The following is a 17662-nucleotide window of genomic DNA, read 5'->3' on the forward strand; positions in this document are numbered from 1 at the left end:
TGTTTGCATATGTATATTAATAAGTTAACACTTGGTAATTGTTAAATGTGATAACTCTAATGTCATACCGTTGATCACTAAAGTTTGTCCTTGGGGCTGAGATATATCTCTAACTCTCTGTGCTTTCACCCCTTGCAATTTTTCTCCGTGCTAAGTATCAAATGATGTTCATCAGTATTACTCCAAGGTGCTGTTTGCTTACTTATACCTCAGTACCACCTTAAGAGAGAGAGACAGCTGTAATAGATCAGCTGACACTTCAGCTCCACCCATTTATTACGGCTGAAAACTTCTCTATCCAAGCAATGAAAAAAAGGATCCTGCCTAGAAAGCAAGAGGGATGTACAAGCCCAGAGGGATCTGATGTAACACTGAAACTGTAAGAAATACAACTCATTCTTGGTCTGGTTTGTTTTTAAATTTTGTTTTAAACTGCTACTTATTTTGTCCAGTTACCAAGGGAAAAAAGTAGCTTAGCCAGAGGAGGGAGTTAACAGATGTGATGGATCATTTTTATATAGTTTTAAAGTGTACTTGTTACAACTTGAAACAAGGAAGCAGTACAAGCGATTTTTAATACTAAAAATACTTGTTTAGCCATATTAAAACAAAACTGAACCCAGAAAGGGGTGTGTCAGATCGTGAACATGAAGGAAAACTTTTAAAACACGGGGAGACTTTAATATGTTTCCATGTGATCATGTAACCCAGTGGTTGCTGATCCCACGATTCCTAACCCTTCAGGCTGGGACTAATCACCTTATCAGAGAAATTTTCTTTGCTGTAGTTTGTAGCAGGATGGCTTTATTTTCTTTCAGAGTAACAGCGTGTTAGTCTGTATTCGCAAAAAGAAAAGGAGGACTTGTGGCACCTTAGAGACTAACCAATTTATTTGAGCATAAGCTTTCGTGAGCTATAGCTCACTTCATCGGATGCATTCTGGGATGCATCCGATGAAGTGAGCTGTAGCTCACGAAAGCTTATGCTCAGATAAATAGGTTAGTCTCTAAGGTGCCACAAGTCCTCCTTTTCTTTTTCTTTTCTGAAAATCATTGCTAGGGAGCAACTACACTACCAGAGAAGGAAACCTAAACTGTGAAAGTTACTCCCATGCTTTTTAGCCAGGGTGAAAGTTTAAATGTGTATTGATGGAGGAAGCACAAACAATTATTTGTAAAGATAGATTTATTTATGTTAATAAAGTCTCATCCTATATGTACAGCTTGTGAGGTATCAGTCTCTAAGTTGACATGTCTAACACTAACAAGTGCTGGAAGACAAATCACGACAATGTTTAAACTTTGTGCTTGGGGCTAAGTGATTGCTTTGTGTTCCTGGGAAAGATGGCATAAAAAAATCAAAATATATAGAGTGATTTGGGAGCATTTAGAATTGTTTCTAGTTGCAGACATTTAGGAACACCCCCTCCACACCTACTTCCCTCACCCTTTTTTTGCTGTGCTTTCCATTCTACACTGTTTATCTGTGACCCTGACATATTGTGTACCAAACTTGGTTTATTGCTGCTTCTACCTCTTGATAAAACTACTGGTGACCTACAAAAAATGTATATTCTAGGCCAGGGGTTCTCAAACTGGGGTTTGTGACCCCTCAGGGGGTCAAAGGTTATTATGGGTGTTTGTGGGGGGTCACGAGCCATCAGCCTCCACTCCCAAACCCCATTTCTGCTCCATCATTAAAATAGTGTTTAATATTAAAAATGTGTTTTTAATTTATAAGGGGAGTTGCACTCAGAGACTTGTTGTGTGAAAGGGGCCACCAATGCAAAAGTTTGAGAACCACTGTTCTAGGCCATTGTAATGGACTGTTTGATCTCTTACACTGCTGTGGATAAAGTACTTTAATATTTTATTTTAATCAGAAAAAGAGAGACATTACTACTAAGTAAAATTGAGTTTTAACAGTGGGAAGGAAAAGGTGAATAATTCTGGAAGGATATTTACTGTTCTCTTTGGTTGTATCTATTGGCAGAGTTATTCCAAAATAGCTATTCTTGATCAACTCCCTGTTTGGATGCTCTTATTCTGGAATAAGAGTGCTTTATTCTGAAAAATCTTAATTTGGAATAAATAACTTTTATTCCAGAATAAGAGTGTCCACACAGGGCATTGATCAGGAATATTTAATCTACTTTAAATTCACACCCTATCTGAATCTGGATTAATTTATCTGTGTAGACAAATCCTTATGCTCAAGAGTGGTGAGCTCTCTTGAGACAGAGAGCGCTTATAAGATGCATTTAAATGACAATGGCATAAATGCACAACAATCCTCACAGCAAATCAAAACAGAGAGCTTTAAAAATGTTAATAGACTCTCCTGTCCACCATAACATTTCAAGCCCTGGGGAAACAGACTTGTCTGTCAAGGTTAGCCTTGTAGGTCAAAGTCAGCTGGATCTGCTCTCTCAAAGAATGACGACTTCACCATTTCTGTGTTCTCGTCTAGGTTTGCTGTAAATTGCTCCCTCCAGCTTACTAATAGTTAAATGATTAATGAAGCAACCCATTGTGAAATATATAGAGAAGTAATGTGCTAAATGGTTAAGCAATAGTTTTCAAACTTCCTGTGGTGGACCTGTTTTCTCTGTGTGCACATGTGCACGCATGTATATATGTGTGTGTGTACACATACACACAGATATAAAAATCTCCTAGTGTTACATTGCTGTTGATTTATAATGGTCATCTGTTGTTGCACTTTAGAGCAGAGGTGACAAAACTGTATCCATTTTGCTTCCCTATTTTCAGATGGTTGTATATTCCTCAATATTTCACTTGTTAGGGGTGCATGATTATAAATGTCAGAAGTTGTCTTTTGTGTCTGAAAATTTTTGAGTGAAATCCCATCAGCTGTTTGAGCTCTGAGAGTGTACACTTTTTCTATTTACTAATAATTAATAATTCTAACCATAGACTGGGCTAGTGCATTAAAAAACAACAACAAAAGACTGGGATCTGAAACTTGCTATGGGCTTCGTCCTCACTGAGGACCAGGCTAGTTCAGACAAGGCTTCCATCTTTGCAATGGCAGGGGCCCCCTAGGATATTTTTGGGGGCAGCGGGGTCTGCCTCACCAAGGCCAGAGAGGGCTGTTCATCAGTGTCAATGATCCAGTTTTGATTGGTGTGAGGAGTCAACCCCTTTGTACTGATGAAGGACTCTATGGAGAATAAGCTGGGCCCACTAGGGGCTTGTGTACCTATTTTCTTTCCCCCAATTTTAGGCTTAATCTTTCCTTTCCCCATGTGGTATCTAGAGAGGAGATTTTCAGACAAAAATGATAGTTTCATAGATTCACAGATACTAAGGTCAGAAGGGACCATTATGATCATCTAGTCTGACCTCCTGCACAACGCAGGCCACAGAATCTCACCCACCCACTCCTGAAAAACCTCACCTATATAGTTAGGTGTGCAACTGTCATTTTTGCCTCTAAAAATCTCCCTACTACAAGCTCTTTCATCTGGCATGGTAAAGCTATTTGAGGTAGGGAGAAGGGCATACGCTGACTGTTGGCCCTTACAAACGGGCCCCAATTGAATAGCTTCACAGGGACCCATCCTTTTTTGAACAAGCCCTGAGTGAGGTTTAGGTCCTTTGTTTGGTTTTGTGAGGTGGTAGTGGAAGGTTTTAATTAAAGTCAGGAACACTTTAAAATTGTGCTGTTGTCTTATGAAGTTCATACATACTTGTTGAAAGCTATTGCAGCCGTGCTTTTGTGTCAATGATTCCTGATCAAATATGCAGAGTTTGCAAGTGGAAAGTGTCTTTTCTAACAGCCAATACTGCAGACTCAGCCTGAAAGTCAGTGCTGGTTTTTCTCTTCTTGAGCATGCTTGGCGCTTTATTGTATCATTGGCTGTTCTGGAATAACTCCCCCTGCAGGCATTCTGTTCTGAAATACAAGCAGTTTTATTCTGGAATAATTACTCTTCTTCAAAAGTGACGTACGTATTCCAGGATAAAGTCTGTTTTTCTTCAGAATATTTTGGCCACATGGGGAGCTATTCTGCTGCAGCTGTGCTGGTTAATTGCCCTGTGTAGATGAACTCTCAAAAAAGACACACTACTTTCTGCCTGTGGCAGGTGTGTATATTGGGGGCTGGGTATGAGGTGGCATAGGGCCAGTCTTCCAGCCCTGAACTTTCTGGGGAACACCCCTGTATGGTGCCCAGAGGCTAATGAGCAGGCTTTGTGGAACCTTGGAGAGTATGTCCCCTGTACTACCTCCCCAGCAGTGCTGGAGTGTGTGAAAGTTCTGTTACAATGTGGTGGTGAGTTTCCAGCCGTATATAATTTTGGGAAAAGTCTAAATGCCCTGGCCTGAGTAAATCTGAATTGACTTCGCTAGGTTCAGGCTGTCGGGCAACCTTTCAGATACGCACTGGAAGAGGAGAGGGACAAACAGAAGGGGGTGCGTGCGGGAACAGTATCAAGGGAGCCAAGACAAACTTCCACCTCAGACAGACAGGAAGGTCCATATGCCAATGGTTCCTCCAAAAGATTATAAGCGGGCGAATAGTCCCGCTATTGTGGGGAACTTTCCTGGCTTCTGCACTACCCCGGTGAAGTGGGCTAGTGAAAGGATCTGAGTCCTCGCTCCCACTTCCTTTACCCAGTGGCCTCCCTGCCCTTGAGGACTCCCCTTCCACTCTCCTGTCTGGCAGAGTCCTCGTAACCCCAACAAGGCTGGGCCCAGGATTCCTGGGGGGCTCGACCCCCAACCCTGCTGTGGTCACATAGGACAGGGGCTAGGGTGTCCCCACTCTGGAGTACTTTCTGCACTGGGCACTTCTCTGACCCACTGACCATTACATACAAAGCAAATGCAAGTTATTTAATCAACAATTAAGTTTAAAAAGAATAAGGAAAAATGGCAAAGGTTAAAGGAAACACATCAACCTGCTCTGTGGCAGGGAACATCACGAACCGTGTCTCTGGAATGTCAGGGCAGTTCACAGTCTGTTCCCTGTAAGTCCCAGGCCTTCTTCTCAGACCCTGGCTGTGCTGTAGGGATGCTGTGGGTAGGACACTGGTGGTGGCCACACGCTCTCAGGCTCTAAGTGGTAGGACCCTTCTTCCCAGTGTCGCCCCCGCCCTGTCGGGGTTACAATCCAAGCCTGGCCTGCCGAGCCTCTTGGCTGAGGCGTCTCCCTGTGCTGGGCCTGCTGCCCAGGGTCCCCCTTGGTCTTCCCAGCTGCTCCCAGCTCCAGACTGGTCCAACCCCAGCTCCACCACTCTGTCTCTGTACTGCTGCTGCTCTGCCTCCAGCTCTCTGGGCTGCTTCTTTGGCCCCTCTGGCTCTGGTTGCTGCAGCTCTGCTCCCAGAACAGGTTCTGCTCTCTCTGGGCTGCTTTTCTGGTCCCTCTGGATCTGGCACAGCTCTGCTCTCCAGCTCAGCTTGGGCCCTGCTTTCCCCTTAGCTCAGACCCACTCTGTCTGATCCAGGCAAATCCAGCTCACACAGAGGACAGGACCTCCCTGACCTCCTGACTCCCTCATTAGCCTGCTCGCCCAGTCATTCAGGCTGACCTGGAGCATTGGCCTCTCCCCGTTGTTCCTGGGGGCTGTCAGTCTCAGGGTCCTGATCCCCCATCGACCCTTCCCCCTTTTTAGTACTGGGAGCTAGCAACTAAAACACCCCCACTGAATGTTAGTAAGGGGGCAACAGTCCCCTTACAGATAATTGAATTGCAAAGATATAGGTGCTTACCAGTCAACATATGATTTAAGCACTAAAATAATTGCAGGTTTTGGGTCCCCTGAATTATTTATTCCCCATGAAATTATTTATTTCCAGTGCCACGGTTCAGTGTGGCACATAAGCACATGCCTAACTGCAAGCACGTGAGCAGTGCCATTGAAACCAATGGGGCTACTCATGTATTTAAAGTTAGACGTGGCCTTATGGGTCTTGCTGAATTGTACTCCAGTTTTACTCTGTGACATCCCCTTTCAGGGTGACTAGGGTTCTAGTTTGAAAGCCCATTGAAGTCAATGGAAGGACTCCCATTGATTTCAACAGGCTTTGAGTAAGACTTTGCCTTTATAGGCGGGGATATAAGTGTGTATAAGTAAGTGTGTATTTCCCATCTCTCAGTGATATAGCCTTATTCTTTTCTTACCAGTCTGAAAAACAAATTCCAAAACTTGGCTTAGTAATTAGCAATTTAGTGAGGAATGAGCCCACCATTGCTCTGGGAGTTACAACAACTTGTTGCAGGAAAGGAGTGGTTTCAACAAAACTCTAATTTCTTCAAAGCTCTGATATTCAGACTTCCCTGAGGGCTTTCATTTGCTGTATACCTCAGAGAACATTCCATTCGCTTTTTTGACTCAATGTGTAGCGGCAATCAAAAAAGCAAACAGAATGTTGGGAATCATTAAGAAAGAGATGCAAAATATGATATTTTCTGTCTTCTTATCTCTCTATATAAATCCATGGTATGCCCACCTCTTGAATACTGTGTGCATATGTGGTTGCCCCATCTCAAAAAAGATATATTGGAATTGGAAAAGGTTCAGAAAAGGGCAACAAAAATGATTAGGCACATGGAATGGCTTCCATATGAGGAGAGATTAATAAGACTTGGACTTTTCAGCTTGGAAAAGAGATGACTGGGGAGGGGAGAATATGATTGAGGTCTCTAAAATCATGATTGGTGTGGAGAAAGTAAATAAGAAAGTGCTATTTACTCCTTCTCACAACACAAGAACTAAGGGTCACCAAATGAAATTAATAGGCAGTAGGTTTAAAACAAACAAAAGGAAGTATTTCTTCATACAAGGCACAGTCAGCCTGTGGAACACTTCACCAGAGGATTTTGTGAAGGCCAAGACTATAACAGGGTTCAAAAAAGAACTGGATAAATTTATGAAGGATAGGTCCATCAATGGCTATTGCCAGGATGGGCAGGGATGTTGTCCCTAGCCTCTGTTTGCCAGAAGCTGAGAATGATCACTTGATGGTTACCTGTTCTGTTCATTCCCTCTGGGGCACCTGGCATTGGCCACTGTCGGAAGACAGGATACTGGGCTAGATGGACCTTTGGTCTGACCCAGTATGGCCGTTCTTACATTCTACACTCCCTGCTTCCAATACTGTATGGAATAGGATAATTTTTGTGGAAGTGAATAAATACCCAATTGATGGGGAGTAGGGAAATATTCATTTTATACAATGAAGGAGCTGATCAAACTTGTTCTCATGCTACAGAGCTGCTTAATTTGCTGTCTCTAATATTCATATTGAAAACTTTATTTTTGACTCTGGGCAAAGTACACAGTGATTTCTGAAGTACAGTTTGTACAAGCATTTCTGTTCCAAGGGCTACGATGGAAGGCATGAGTAACTCTTGCCACGTATCTCCTAAAGCAACCATGCGTCAAAGGGAGAGTAGTGATGTGAGGTCTAGGTCTCTGGCTCCATGGACTCCTCTCTGAATTTTGCGGTTCCAGGTGGCTGAGGGCAAAACTTGTATCATCCGCTGTGGTTTTGAGATCCTACAGATCTGTCTGCCACTGGGGGGATGATGTATCAATAAATGCATATGGTTGACAACTGTTGGTTCTATGAACAAGTTGTAGTCTCCCATGTTTCTTTTCCCCACGGGAGGGGATTGTCTGGCTTCGTAAGATGTGTGACTACAACTAAGGCATCAGTGTGACTTACATGCACAACTAATGGAATGATCAGGCTTCAGAACTGTGGTTTATATGTTGCAAGGCATTGAAATGATTCTTAAGAATGGTCATACTGCATCAGACTAAATGTTCATATAGCCCAGTATCCTGTCTCTGACATTGGCCAGTGCCAGATGCTTTTGGAACTTTGAGGTTTAGGGATACCCAGTGCATGGGGTTGCATCCCAGATCATCTTGGCTAATAGCCATCGATGGACCTATCCTCCATAAACTGATCTAATTCTTTTTTTTATCCCAGTTATACTTCACTACATTAACTGGCAATGTGTTTAAGGTTGCCAACCTTCCAGGATTGTCCTGGAGTCTTCTGGAATAAAAGATTAATCTTTAAGTAAAGATTATGTTCTGTGATGAAACTTCCAGAAATATGTCCAACCAAAATTGGCAACCCTGATCCAGTTCTACAGGTTGACTGTGCATTGTGTGAAGAAGTATTTCCTTATGTTTGCTTTAAATCTGCTGCCTATTAATTTCATTGGGTGTCATGTAAAGGGGTGAATAACACATCCCTATTCACTTTCTCCCACCATTCATATTGTTGAGTTCCAATTTCCATTCTGTTGAAATTGTTAATAACTTTCTCAAAGTGATTTTGTTTGGGCTGGAATGTTGCTTGCTTGATCTTAGCCCCAACCTGATTTTTTGGGTGTGGTGGTGCTTTTTGAATAAAAATGAGTAAAAGTCACTTGCATTATACAAATACACATTTTCCCTCTAGAGTCTAAACCAAAATGTTTAATATCTCAAAAATGGCTCAAGTTATGTAGGTCCCTGATCTTGGGATAGCTTGGGAGCTGATTCAGCCTCCAGCAGAACTTTGAGCCATTTTAGGGCTACTCTAAGTTACACGAGGCAGTAACTGCATTCAGGGGTGCTGTTCCGACAGCCAGCGTTCACTAATGAAGCAACACCCTGGCCATTTCTCCTTTTCCAGCATACCCCTCATGCTGTGAAAGCAGTGTGGCGAGGTGAAAACAAACTTAGCAGGAATCAGGCTCTGGCCCACTAAGTTCTATTCCCTTTGTTGCTTGTAGGTATTACAGCTGGTAACTAAATTGTCTATTCTGTATGAAATTATGTAGCCTCTGTTTTGTTCCACAGATTCCATTTACTACTTCAAATACATGTAATGGGGCATAAATACATGAGATAAAGTCTACACTGAAATACATGTTAACTGTAATGGAGATGATGGAGTCGTACGTCAGCGCACAATCTGATTCAGTGTTTTAAGTGTTGGAGAGTGCTAACTAGTTCAGAAACATATTTTTCCCCATTTTCTAGTGGAAACACAATAATTCCCTAAATTCCCAAATTGGAAGGATTTGCTAATCTAGTAAGGGGTAAAACAAGGTACATCAATGTAATCAGTTGCTTGCAGGTAGAATACCGCAGATAACTGTTCTGTGGAGTGTGAAAGTCAACATAATTAGTACAATTAACAAAAAAGTTTGGGACATGTGACATAGGTTGAAAACCATTGAGTTTGAAGTCCTCTATTTATCAAAAGAATGGATGTAGCAAAGGTACAATGGTTTCTTCCATAGTGCCTCATCAACTACTTTTACTTGAAGGGACTATTGCTGTGTATGAGATGGTTGGTCAGGCTCCATACCCTATCCCTAATCTATACAGGATCTTGTCTTTCTGCTGAGACTGCCAAAATATTGGCACTTATGGTGGTGACTTTGGACCTTATGGCATTTTCACCAGGAAGTGGACGGAGAGCGCAGAGTTAATTTAACATAGGCTACTGACCAGAGGGGTGACTGAAAATGTGTCCGTTGAAGTGAATTCTCTTCTCCAGCAGAGGCTAGTGCTGATAATGGCAAATGACAAGGAGAGTACAACCAAGTAAAATACATCTTTCTACCTGCATGATACACTTTTGCAGTGTTATTTTGTGAATAGTCTATTTATTAATATGATTGCCTATAATTTTAAAAGTACAAAGTTTAGCAAAAGAAAAGAATACATGTCGCATAGTAACACCCCAGTCATGGCATACATAAGCTCCTTGTTAGCATAAACCTTGCTACATAATATATTTGCAAAGTCCAGCCTCCATTTAACTTTTTTTCTGTTCTCTATCACCTAACATTAACCTAATGTAAATCTAAATATATTAACTTTGGAAAGAGAGAGAGAAGAGGACAATAGGAGACTGCAACCACTGTCAAATTCATCTCTTTCCATAGCTACCTAATATTAGACCTAGCTGCCTAACCTGATCCACCTCTGCCATTTTTCTCACACTCTCCCTGAGGGTCGTCGTCTCAGCAAAAATCAGTGAAACATGCATTTCTTCTATCAGATGAGACTGTTATTATTTAACACACATTGTGATAGTGCCTAGAGGCCTCATCCAAGACCAGGGCACTCTACTGTACTGTCATATAGTAAATGACAGTCCATGCCTCAAACAGTTTATAGTCTGAAAGACAAGAGATAGATGAGACAAAGTGGGTGAGGCAGGGTAGATGGGGAGGGCAGGGTAACAAACATAAAGGGATGTTTTAACACAGACTAGTTGTAGGTGCAATTCCTAACCAATCGGTAATCCCAATTTGCCATCTGCCTGGGTTGTTACAGTTGCCAGTTTAGCACACTGAAGACTTGGCTTTTGCATAGCATTTCTCTAGGCCTGATCTGTGAACATACTGTATATGGATGGCTCACTTTACAAGTGGAGATTAACTATTAGAACTGTTTACCATGCAATAAATTTAGTTAATTATTAGATTATAATTTGCAAAAATAAAAATCCCCACACCCCTGTGTACATGTGGCTTGATTCAAAGCCCACTGAAGTCAGAGAGTCTTTTCATTGATTTCAATGAACTTGGGATCAGGCTCATGGGCAATGTTCCCTCTAATTTTTGACAGTCCGTGTGCGCAAAAAATTTCTTCTGTGCAAATTGTTGTGCTTCTGTGCAAATTGTTGTGCATGTGGTGTTTCGCCATGAGCGCGGGGTTTAGGATCTGTGTGCGTGCGCACACGCACACAGCTTAGAGGGAACAGTGCCCATGGGCAGTTGTTGCATAGAGACATAAAAACATTGTATGGTTTACAGCACTGATTTACATAGGGTATCAATGGAACCAGGACTTTGAACCTGATTTGCAACTGTTTGGATCCCTATGCAAAACCAGTTGCTGTTGCTTAGCAGTTTACTTCTACGTGGTCCTAGTAGAACTGAGAATATTTTGTTAGAAAGGATAGCTTCTTATCTAAAAGCTTTTCAATTTAACTATCTCATTCTGCCCTGGTGTTTAACCCTGCATGTTTCCTGGCAGCATATCTGAAATGGGGTTGTAGACAGACGCTCCCTGGGTTACGCACGACCCAATTTATGCAAATTTACACTTACGGAAAAAGTTCCGTAAGCTAGAAATAGGTGGTGGGTGGTTTTTTTTTTTTTTTTTTTTTTGGCGTAATGTTTGGGTATACATTTCTGACTTACGCAAAATTCGAGTTACGCAAGGCTTTCTGGAATGGAACGATTGCGTAAGTCGGGGAGTGTCTGCACAAGAGTTAGGCCATGTGTACACTAGAGACCTTACAGCGGCACGACTATACCGATGTAGCTACGCCGCTGTAAGACCTCCTTCGTTGCTGCTCTGCACCAATGGGAGAGAGCTCTCCCACTGGCGTAATTAAACCACCCTCAACCACCCAATCTCCTGCCGACATAGTGCTGGCCACACTGGTGCTTCTGTCAGTATAATTTATGTTGCTCTGAGGGGTGTTTTTTCACACCCCTAGTGACACAAATTATACTGACAAAAGTGCTAGTGTAGACACAACCTTAGTTATGAAACATTTATGGCTTTTGAGGCACTTGCAGCGTTAGAGTTCTTTCAATTGTCGGCATCTGCGTAAATGAATATGTGGAGTAACGCTCATACTTTACATACAGAGACTAGGAGGGTGAGATAATACCTTTTATTGGACCAGTTTCTATGGGTGTGAGAGACAAGCTTTTGAGCCACATAGAATTTTTCTGTCTCTCTCACCTTGTCCCTCTAATATCCTGGGAACAACAGAGTTACAACTCCACTTCATACATACATACTTCATATAGACAGCGGGTATAAAACATGAATCCAGATTGTGGGGTTGTTTTAGGATTTTATTACATTCAATATATATCATTCTTATATTGCGGGATAATTCAAATATCCTCTCTTCTCTTCCTCTTCTCCCATTTTCTCCCTCCTCCCCCCTAGTATATTGAGAATAATTTTTATGTTTACAGCTATTAGTCCTGATTAGGTGAAAGGTCTTTTTTTCTGCTAGTATTTGTCTTTTGATATTGTTTTGACACCAATTTGCTGACACTCCTCTAGAGTGATTGTAGACAAAAGATGGACTAGGACTGTTATTATAACAGGACAGTTATCTTTTATGCTCAAAGCTGAAGCACTGTAACCATGAGTCAATGATGGCATGAGTGAAAAATTTTATACAGATACTCAGAGGGAATAACTTGTAGCAGCAAAGATGGGAAAGAACCCAGCTGTCCAGTTCTACTTCCAGTCAAAAAAAAAAAAAAAAAAAACTGGCTGGAACGCCGCCCCTGGAATTGTTCCGCCCCAAGCACGGGCTTGCTTTGCTGGTGCCTAGAGCCGGTCCTGCTTCCAGTTCTGTGGCAGTGTATTTCAAAGGTTCTCGACTACCTTCTTGTGCATTTAATGTCACTACATATTAATGATCCAATTCTTCAATCTTTATTCACTTGGAGTAGCAGTAACTCATGCAAGTAATTCCACTGAAATGAGCTAGTGAATTTAACAATTTGCCATTCTCACAAATTATACTAATACTTTGCACATAGGTCTTTTTTGGTCCAAGGATGCCAAAGTGCATTACAAACTTTAATTAAGCTTCCCCAAATCCCTATAAACTAAGTGAGCATTATTTTCATTTGACAACGGTAAGTTTAGGCCCCGAAAGGTTAAATAGCTTGCTTAGGGTCATGTAGTAAATCAGTGATAGAACCATGTATAAAACCAAAGAGACACACCTTCAGTCCCCTGCTCCATAGATAAATCTCCCTCCTGAGCTCCATGACATTGCGAAAAATATTCACGGTAATGTTGGAGAGTTGGGAGTATTAGCTCCCCCAATGTCAAATTCATTAAATATTATGACAGTTGGACATATGGCTGTTTTTGTTCTTGGTTGGTTTGTGTTTTTCTCAGCAGACAGCTAGGGTGACCAGACATCAAACGTGAAAAATTGGGACAGGAGGTGGAGGGTAATAGGAGCTTATATAAGAAAAAGGCCCCAAAATCGGGACTGTCCCTATAAAATCAGGACATCTGGTCACCCAACAGACAGCTGAGGTTTCACCCAGCTCTTCGTATAATTTTGAGCCATATGAAAAAACACAGATTAAAAAAAAAAGAAGTGATGTGATGTGGGGAGGGGAGTGGAAAAGACAAGGGGTTTTGTTGGCAGTAAAAAGAATTTTAATAAGTGAATGGAAAGTGGAAATTAGAAACAGGTGTAAACCATGCCTGAATTTTGCATCTTGATCCCTCCTCTACTGAAAATTGGAACTTTCACATAGGTCCACTTACAACAAATGATGATGCTATATGAATGTGGGATGAGAGAAGGCCACAGAGAAGCAAAATATTGACTGCCATTCAGTTCTAATTAACGTAATTTCATTTCCCATTTCTTTTTCAAGGCTGAGTTGAAAAACTACGCAATGTTTAATATACAAAAAGCTAGTTTGAATTGACTACTAGCTAAGCCATGGATGTCCTAAGGAACAGTTAGATTGGGAACATAGGAAATTATGGAAAAGAATGGCCCACTGGTTGTCTAATCTGCTGACCAGTCTCTGACAGTGACCAGCGCTGGATGAGTCAGAAGACAGCACAGAAATCCCATAAACTCCCTAATTGTGAAATGCTGTCCCTAGGAGAGTGTGAGAGATTTGGGTTTTTTTTTACTGACCCTACATGATTATTAGTTGATGCTATGAGTCATCAACTGTGGCTGGTGATCGAGTCAGACTGGTTCTGTTGCATTCCTAAAGGTCAGTTAGGGCTGCCTTAAGATATTGATGTCTTTTGTTGTTACCTGTGATGTAGTTTGGGTCTCTTCTCCTGTACAAGGTCTCTTGATATTCATTGTATCTGGTCAAAATAGGGCTTGAAAAATCCTCTCACTCAGGATGAGTAGAAATCATTCCTGGTGAATACAATCAAGTGCTGTCAAATCCAGATTTTAATGGGGGGCAGGGAAGAAGGGGAAGAGGGCCAGATTCTCAGCAGCTGTAAATCAGTGTCAGTCAGTGGAGTGATGCTGATTTACACCCCTGAGGTTCTGACTGTTGCTAATTTCTGGCTGTGAAGATAATCTTTCAAACATGAATGAAAGTGTGAACTGATGCAGTGCTGTTTTCCTAAATCTGAAGAGAGTCCACACTAGTGCCTTTGTTGCAGCTCAGAGTTTTCACTGCTGTTGTTCAGAATTCTAAGGGCAGCCGCAAAACAGAGAAAATTAATTTAAATGCCACCGGCTGGAGAAGCTTTGAGCAACAACAGATTCAGTCACTGGAACTATTCACTGGGTAGAGGACTCAGAAGCAGAGGTTGTGGGAGGCATAGAGGAGCAGAAATACACCCTTGTAGCAGCTGGAAAGCAGTCACATGTTATTATGTCAGCAGTTAGCGGAACACCTCCACACCTGCCCCAGTAGCACACAGGACGACAGTGCTGCTTCGCCCTGCTGACAAGGAGAGAAGATTTTGGGGGAGATGGGAGCTTTCAGTTTTGGCTTTCTGTCTGTCAAGCACAGCAGAGTCTCCTTTACTTCTTATTTAAATTGAACAGATACAGAATATCAAAACTGATTAATATATTCTGTACTATACTGATGTGATCCTGGGCTTCCAGAACAGTTAAATAGCCCAAAAATCTGTTTTGTAAAGGTTCACATTTTGGATTGAAAGTTCTCCTCTGCTGCTCAGCTGGTCGTTTGGCCTGTGTGAAATGAGGTTGAGTTCCATGCAAATGGACGTTTGTGCCCATCTGGGGCAGAGTGCAGGATCAGGACCTTAGACCTCACTAGATAGGTGTCCATTGTCAAGCTGTCTGGAATGGCTCATGAATATGGGTGCCAGTCTCAAGGCAAACGATTACAAACCAGGACACAAACCCCAAATGACTGTGTGTTCTATAATTATATTTCACCAACCAAGTATCAAATGTGAACTCCTCAAGCACTATAACACCCTTAGCATGGAGACACAGACAGTTGCCTTGGACACTCTGGTCTATCTTGCACCCCGCAGTCTTGCCTTTGTGATAGATGCTTCCTTACAGCAAAAATCATAACTATATTCAGGTTATTCCCAGTCCAAAAGGACCAGTCACCTACCCCAGGTCAATTGTATCTTCAAGTCTATTTTAATAATGCTAACACAGATGAGTCAGACTGGTTTCCAACTATTCATTTGTTAGTGTTCAGTGAGGGCTAGGTGCCTTGGCATAAGCTGGCTCCTGGTCTGCCAGTGTCACACAACTTCCTCTGCCCCCCGCAGAACGAACTCAACAGAGAAGCCAAAGATTAAATGAATATGGAAAAGGAACTATCTTTTTGTGTCTAGAGTTTGCATATCTATCAGCACACTGATGGTGCAAGGTAGAGAAATTTCTGTGTATAAATAAAATGCTTGTGTGTCTTGGTCTATGAATGAGAAATCTTTCCTAAGCATTAAATGCACCATTTTCCATCCTGGCCCCAAAAATCTATTTTTTAATAAATATAGGGAAAATAATCAAATGTGCATTATTTAACCTCTTGCCATGAATTAGATGTATTTTATAAAATATTGCAATGATACTTTATTAGTTTTGTTTAAATAGGATGCTAAACATTTCAGCAATACTTTAATTAACACCTACTTTACTAGAAAGTTGTAATGAATTACTTTGAGGATTTACTTTCACACACACACACATCTCAAAAGAATTTGTCATGATTTCATGTTATTAAACTGAAGGCCAAAGGAAGTAGCATAGATACACCCTTTATCACCAATTTGTGTCTAAAAGATCAAATAAACCCAAACCACAACAATAGTCATGCTAATACAGAGTCACGTTCAGCTAAAGTTCTGAGTGAAAGATGACAAACCCTGTGACCACAGTTCTTAGTCCAACCTGGCTGTGGTGAAAACGTGGTAGAACGCGTGCTATAGGATGCTTTGATGCATCCTTAGATGTGCCCACAAATCTGGAAAGCTCTAGAGTTTCCATAACTTGTTCTAGAGCCTAATTCATTGAATCGAAGGTGTTTAACTGAAATATTTGCATGTTTGGTTTAAATGGGTGGTAAGTCTTGAGCATGACTCATCAAGTTTTAATTGTACGGAACCCACGAATATTAATCCTTAACATTTAAATAGCACTTATTATTTATTGTTTACAGTAGTGCTGAAAGACTGCACTTGAGAATGGAAGCCCATTGCACTAGATACTATTCAGACATATAGTGAGAGACAGTCACTGCCCCAAAGAGCTTATAACCTAAATAGACAAGAGAGAGGGTGGGAGACAGTAAGTATTCCTCCATTTTACAGATGGGGAACTGAGGTACAGAGAGCTTGAGTGACATGCCTGTGGTCATACAGGAAATCTGTGACAGACCCAGGAACTAAAGCTAGATGTCCTGAGTCCAAGTTCATCACTCTAGCCAGAAGACCATCCTATAAAGTGCTACAAATTATTTCTAAGGCTTTTTAAATGAGTTGCCTGGAGATTTCAGTCTCCTGCCCTGTAATAACCATAGCAGAGCATTTCATAGTAAGTAGCTTTCGTGGTTATATGCAGTCTCTCTGAAATGCATCCCCTTGCTGGGAAGAGGGCATCCGCCAGCACACAGTACCTGAAGTAGAATATCTGGCCAAAGACAACAGGAGCAAACTCTTGTTGTGTGTTTGCCATTAACATTTTTTAAAGGGATATGCAACCCCACTCCCCAAACAAATGTATCCCACTTGTTCAGATGGGGCACCTAGGGCTATATATTGTTTCATAATCTTGCATATATTTCATGTATTGTTTTGGTATTTGTCACTGCAGTCAAAATTTTCAAAATGACCCATTGGCTTTAAGTGCCTTCATTTTGGAGTGCCTAGTCTGAGACACTGAGGGCTCAGTTTTGAGAGGGGCTGTGTGTCTGCAGCATCCTGGGACTTAAAATGGGATTGTGGGTTCTTTGTCCAAGTTGAGCTCCCCAAAATGAAAACCCCACAAATGCCACCCACCCACATCAATGTGGGGAGGGGAACTTGAGGGGCCCAGAAGTGAAAGGGGGACAGTCACAGTAGCAATGGAGGGAGACAGTTCCCAAGGGACAGTAGGTAGCTCTTCCCGCTGGGAGTCTTTGGCACCCACTGGCCCACTGCGGGAGAAGGATGCTGACTGGCCAGCATTCCCCAGCTCCCAGGATTTAGCCCCTGTGCTGGGGCCTTCTGGAAGCTCTATCAGCTCCGTTTCAGCAGCCCACCCTACCCACCCAAACTAGGAATGGGACTGTGGTCTGACAGATGCAGCTGATCTACCCGATTACCTGTTTAGAGGGTCAGGAAGTAATTTTTCTCCCCCAGGCCAACTGGCAGAGGACCATGGAGTTTTTTGCTATCCTTGCAGCACCATCAAGCCACAGTGGGTTGAGTAGGAACATGCTTAGTACGTAACTGAGGTACTGGGGTGAGGGTGTTTATTCATTGCAACTTGTGGCCGGTGTTCAGTGCAGTTGAGACAATAGAATGAACAGTTCCCAGAGGTAATAGGCCTTGGATTTTGGTGATGGGCCTTGGGCTCATGTGAAAGAGTGAGATCTTGTGGCTTTTACAGGCTGAGGTCAGACCATGTGGCCCTAGTGAGCTGAGCCCAATCTGTGCACCCT

At 42.1% G+C, this 17662-nt stretch overlaps 1 protein-coding gene across 1 annotated transcript in view; it reads left to right on the top strand.

Annotated features, from left to right (window-relative positions):
- Window positions 1-291: 291 nt before the first annotated feature.
- Window positions 292-17662, top strand: part of PLA2G4A (phospholipase A2 group IVA) — a 134414-nt gene continuing 117043 nt past the window's right edge. Inside the window, exon 1 of the mRNA XM_077825030.1 lies at window positions 292-379. The gene's annotated coding sequence lies outside the window, so the exon portion shown is untranslated. The remainder of the gene's footprint in view (window positions 380-17662) is intronic.

Source organism: Eretmochelys imbricata, chromosome 8, assembly GCF_965152235.1.
Source record: "Eretmochelys imbricata isolate rEreImb1 chromosome 8, rEreImb1.hap1, whole genome shotgun sequence".
Taxonomy (NCBI): domain Eukaryota; kingdom Metazoa; phylum Chordata; order Testudines; family Cheloniidae; genus Eretmochelys; species Eretmochelys imbricata.